Raw genomic sequence first — 6509 nt, 5'->3', positions numbered from 1 at the left:
CTTAGCGCTTATTCCTAATTCAGTGGTTGGAAGATGAAAGTGGTAGTGCTCTCTCTCTCTCTCTCTCTCTCTCTCTCTCTCTCTCTCTCTACTCTCTACTGAAACAGGGATTAATACTGTTCGGAGAGAGAGAATTTAAGAGAGCTTGTGGATAACCTTTGGAATGAGAATAAAAAAACTATACTAGAGCGAGAAAGAGACACTTAGTAATGAGAGAGAGAGAGAGAGAGACCCGACAGACAGATATAGATATATATATATATATATATATATATATATAATAATATATTATAATATATATATATATATATATATATATATAATTTTTTTTCCGAGGACGAGAGTGGGTACAAAATACGTGACTATTTATTCTTGTATTTTTCAAAGTCTGTTCCGGAAGCAAAGGAATGATTAACATAAAAGGCAGACAAGTATATTACCCTCCAGACCAAATGTATTAGTCATTGTTTGAATGGCATATACGTACAAGGCCCCACATACACTCTCTCTTTCTTTCTCCCCACACATACACACACCCTAAAACAGTTCATTTATTACTAAACTTCCTATCTGATGTCAATTCCAAAGACAACCAAACAGGTGTGATTCCCATAGGCGCCTTCATTCGACGCCTGCAACTGACGTGGGGAATATTCACTCGGCTGACTTCAAAAGGAAACGGTCCTTGTTTGTCCCTTGTCAATAGATCAAATACGCAGTCCAAGCACTCACCTACATTCATTTGTCTACATCTTACATATCTTGGATGATGTAAATGGCAAAGAAATTAAAAGAATAATAATAAAATGCACTCTTTAACCTTTGACCTTTTTTAGACAGGCCCAGATGTACCCTCTCAACAAGCATCACTTAGAGAGAGAGAGAGATGAACGACGTTCCAACGGAATGAAGTTCTTTGTAACTCTCTGCTACTGCACCAAAGTCCGAAGACCTTTTGCAAGGTTTGCAAGTTTTAGCAACAACTTCTTTATTCTTAGTTGTTAAGGTTATTCTCTATAAGAATATAGGATTTGGGCTAAAGGCCAAATGCTGGGACCTCTGAAGTCATTCAGCGCTGAAAGGGATATCGACAGTAAGAAGGTTTAAAGGGTAACAGAAGGAAAACCTCACAGTTGCACTATGAAACAACTGCTAAAGAAGATGGAAAATAGATTAGAGAGAAGGAGAACGGTGGTACAGTAAAAGGAATGAAAGAGGTTGCAGCTAGGGGCCGAAGGGACGCTGCAAAGACCGTTCGGTAACGCCTAAAGTGCAACACGTGAGGTGCACTGATGGCATCACCCCTCTACGGGGTATTCTCTATTAGGGGGAGAAGGTGAGAATATCATTACAAAAAAGAAAAAAAAAATGACTGCAACCTTTTGCCGCTGCCCTTTTTAAGAGCCCTGCTCAAAGCATAAGAATCCCTGCATAAAAGCTTTAGTGTAAATTCGGATAAAGGGGAAAAATACCGCCCACTCACTCGGAGGATAAAGGACCCAAGCGTTTGCGTTTGAGTCTCTCTCTCTCTCTCTCTCTCTCTCTCTCTCTCTCTCTCTGGATTATTGAAGGTGTTAAACTTTCTTTCGTATCATGGCCTTATTCGTCGAGGAAAAGGATCTCGACTTGAGAATTCAATCTCTCTCTCTCTCTCTCTCTCTCTCTCTCTCTCTCTCTCTCTCTCTCTCTCAGTGGTTTATTGCAGGCCACAAATTTCTCTTTACTCCCGCGATTCGCTGCTGTCTGAAATATCGACTTTAAAGAAGAGAGAAGAGCGGTCGCGGTTTATCACAACGAACGCCTTTATGTTCACAAGACAGGTGGTAAGTGTTCCTTGAAAAGATTAATTTTAAACCCTCCTGGACACGTGCAGTGAATTACGTAGTACCTAGTATTCAGTGCCATGAGGTGGGTCGCAATCTGGCAGACAATAGTAGTGTTAGCATAGTATAATCATCTACAGAGTTTACTGATCTCATTTCTTTACATATATATATATATATATATATATATATATATATATATATATATATATATATATATACGAAAAATATCAACTGTGATAAAGGATATTCTTATGACCTCTCAAGCGACCGATTTCACCAGGGTATTAATAACAGATCCTACAAGAATCCTTAAGGCTGACTGCTTCACTTCCTCGTCAATAACCTCTCCGAGTCAAACTACCTGTTTGTCTTCCTGTCAGTCATTCTGTTTTGGCGGTGTCTGTCTGTCTCAATATAGAAAGATGTTCGATTAGCTGTGCTTAATTACACTTCAGCTCTCCTGGAGAGAGAGAAGAGAGAGAGAGAGAGAGACAGAGAGACAGAGAGAGAGAGAGAGAGAGCTCTCCATTAAACTCTGAGTGGCGCAATCATATCATCCAGACAGGTGCCTGGCGTTCCATAATCAGAAGCTCAAATGAATTCAGTCTTATGCCAATCATTTTTCCGCACCTGACAGAATCAGTCTATTGTTGGTGACGGTATCAACTGTTTACAAAATAATTCTAATTGATCATGGGAGTTAGTAGTAAAGAAACACGGTAAGTTATTTCAAAGATTAATTGCCACTGCATTTTTCACGTATACCACAAATAGAGTTTCCACTCTACTTTTAATTTATACCGTAATATTGATATCACAATGTTCCTACCTTATCAATCCTTCTGTTATCCGTCTACTTCCTCAATAAACCCTCCTACAGTTATACTTCACTGGTATAATATGGAATGTTGATTCCCATAATCATCATAGATTTCCCTATCACCTCAAAGCTTATGTAGGAATAAGTAACAATCTTCTCACATCATGGTCAGCAACTCAACGTTTGCTATTAGTCTGCCGTATGTTACTCCTATTCCCGTCACTTTCTGGTGGCTTCAGATTCTTCAATATCTGGATTTAATAAGATAGAAGTAGCTACAGTCGAGAAATAACCAAAAGGACGAGGGCAGTTGAGCTGAGCTGAAGGAACATTGCAAAGAAAATGTAACGACTGTCGATCAAACTTCTTCATCTTTGTAAATTTAAAAAGAAACTTAAAAGAGCCTGTTGTATATAATCCTCTCTCTCTCTCTCCTCTCTCTCTCTCTCTCTCTCTTCTCTCCTCTCTCTCTCTCAAATAACCGCCTCTTAATGCAATCTCTGATTACGGACGAACAGTTACAGAAGATGGCAAACAAAAAGACACAAATAATCCTCACTCGTTTTTTTTCGCCCAAGAGATTATCTAAGCCTTTTTCCAGGTTAAGATTCCCAGTGCAATGTTTACATGCATTTCCAGCGAACTCACAGCAACGGCTTTGGTCTGACTTGGTCCACCTCTTTTCACTAGAATTTTAATTGGGCTTGAGGTTAATTCGTTTCTTTTTTCCTTTCAAGGCTACGAGTCTTGCGCAAAAATAAGTACAATTGCTCTCAAGTCTTAGCGGCAATGATGATGGTGCATTTTATCTTACGTTTCTTCTGCTTCAGTGGGTGAATAATCTATACGTACAAATCTGTAGGAAGAGTAAAGTTTTACTATTGGTTTGGAGATGATGAATTAACATTGTATAGATTAACTCATTCATGATTAATTCATTGACATGAAGTAATGGTGAATTAAAACATGCATTCATTAATATCAAAGACACAGACGATAAAACTGTATGAGATATCTCATCAAGTGTAACTTTTCCATTATTAGAACCACTTTGCCCATAGAATCTTTTCCTTTCATCATTCTCAATATATAACAATAATATCCCCAGTAGTAGGTAGTGCCATCAGTGGACCTCATGTGGTGCACTGTAGCCAATACTTAAGGTTCTTTGCAGCTTGCGTTCGGCTTTTAGCTGCAACCACTTTAGTTCCTTTTACTGTAACTCCTTTCATATTCTCTTACTTCATCCAACTTTCCACCCTCTCCTACACTTGATTCATAGTGTAACTGCTTTGAGGTTTTTCTTTCTGTTTTACTCTTTCAACCTTTTACGCCAATTTCCATTTCAGCGCTGAATGACCTCATAGGTCCAGTGCCCTAAAATCTGTACTCAACTCAGTTCAATGCAACGGTAATAAATCGCTACAGAGGTCCTTGAATCATATTTCCGCCCTTCTTCATTAAACCACAGCCGAATTCAAAGCAGCCCCTCAAATTTAATACAAAAATGAAACCCCTTTTCCTTGAGTATCCCACCTCTGACAACCACCCAACCCGCCGCCCCTCAAATCACCGTCTCCCGCGACCCAGAAGTAGAAGTCTGAATGAAATATGAGTAAACAATTCTGGCGCGACTCCAGGGAAGAAACATCTTTCGGAGTCGGTTGTCTCTGGGAGCGGATTAAATGTGTTTCTGGTTTCGGCTTAGATTTGGCACACGATAGGAAAAAAGCGCTATGCTAAATATAGTAGTGTCTTCTCTCTTTCGCTCGTCTTTCTGTTGTCAATAAGCTGATACTTTCTCCCCCCTCTCTAAGAGGATGGCGTCAGTGGAACATTAAATACTGATGGGATTAAACGACTCTCTCTCTCTCTCTCTCTCTCTCTCTCTCTCTCTCTCTCTCAATATTTAAATATTTATGATGCACAACTTTACAGAAGATGACCAAATTTAAGCTTGAAGAAAATGCATCTCAGTGAAAGTTTCTCCAAGATTTTTATGAGAGAGAGAGAGAGAGAGAGAGAGAGAGAGAGAGAGAGCATTTTGGGGCAAGACTCTGCAAACGAATTACGGAACTCTCTAGTCCAAGGTAAAGAGAGTTCTCTTTAACTTGCTCTAGTCAAACCTATATTTTATCAAGTGACCTTGCACATAAGCATTCCTTCTTTCATTAAATATAGCAGGGCTTCAACGGAGAGAAGTATCGTAAAAACTTTTCAACATAAAATAAAAACATGAAGTATTTCTTGGCATATATCTTATACGTATTTAATAATTTCTATTTATTTTTATCTAATTATTTATTTATTCCTAGCAGCCAGAGAAAAACTTATGAAGCTATTTAGTTTTAGAGGATAAAAAGGCCGTACTTACTTACTTCAATTTCGACTAAGAAAACTGTCAAAAGAGCTGGACCCTTTAACCACTCGACCTTCATCATCCATCAAGGGAAGACTTCGAAAACTTCTGCCACCTTCTTCGTTAGGCTTCCCTGCAAACAATTACTCTCACCAGAAAGAAAACGTAATTAAAATGAGTTTTTACCGGTGTAAGGTAAATTCTTGAAGTAAGACGTCAGCAGAGAATATTCGGAGTTCTACAACAGCAGCGGCTGTACGTAGAGATCAGAAATTCACACTGCTCTTTCTACCATTTTTTATGGCACGCGTTTTCATCATAACTATATTACTTGAAATCTCTCTACAATCATATTTTTCCTAAAACTTGTTCATTCATAACAGATCTCAGATATATGGAATTCATGAAGGTATACATACACTCAATTACTCGACTTAACAAAAAGGAGAAATATTCTGAATGTTGAATCTTACAAATTTAAGTCGGTAATATTAATAAACATCTCTCAAGGTGAAATAACGAGAAAGTTTCTCTCTGAACATTCTAATCACAGACCTCGTATAAGCTGTTGCTATAATAAACATATTCCTAAATCTCACTAATTATTTTATTTAAAAAAAACTGAAATGAATCTTAAAACACCATGTTATTTTAGAGAGAGAGAGAGAGAGAGAGAGAGAGAGAGAGAGAGAGAGAGAGAGAGAGAGAGAGAGTTACAAGGATTAGGATGTCTCAAAGACTTGTTAGTCCATCCGAGGAGACATCGAGTGCTCATTGATCTATGGGAGCAGGTTTTACTGTTGATTCGCAGTGTCCTAATGATTTTGTGTAGCTTTCTTTTAAACTCTTCCACACTGTTGCTGAGAGAGAGACAGAGAGACAGAGAAGACAGAGAGAGACAGAGAGACAGAGAGACAGAGAGAGAGAGAGAGACAGAGAGAGGACTTCAACCTAGCATCGCACAATCACAGGTTGTGTGTGGAGAGACAGAGAGGACAGAGAGAGAGAGAGAGAGACAGAGAGAGGACTTCACCTAGCATCGCACAATCATAGGTGTGATGTGAGAGAGAGAGAGAGAGAGAGAGAGAGAGAGAGAGAGAGAGAGAGAGAGAGAGAGAGAGGCTGGGCAACGATGGTAGATTAAGCGCGTGTTTGTATGAGGTCATATTTATTCCCCGGCGCCTTTGTACAGACGAAAAGGCTAAGCGATACATAAAACGTAAACAAAAACTACAAAGCAAATACCAAAAATGAATCCCGCACGAATTCACTCATTTGCAGATCATAAAGACCTGTATCCGAACGTGATGTAAATATAACTCTTTCCCGTCACTTTCACGAATTTCATATAGCTGTCATTCATATTCATCCAATCCTGTATTGTGAGACTGAATCCAGGGATAAGACTAAATGCTACTACTAAAGGATTGTGCAGTTATGAGGTCGGTGTGCGGATACCTGCCTTCGTAATATCAAATATTATATATATACTAATGTGGATGGG

Source organism: Macrobrachium nipponense, chromosome 19, assembly GCF_015104395.2.
Source record: "Macrobrachium nipponense isolate FS-2020 chromosome 19, ASM1510439v2, whole genome shotgun sequence".
Taxonomy (NCBI): Eukaryota; Metazoa; Arthropoda; class Malacostraca; order Decapoda; family Palaemonidae; genus Macrobrachium; species Macrobrachium nipponense.
This window is presented reverse-complemented; position numbering follows the sequence as displayed.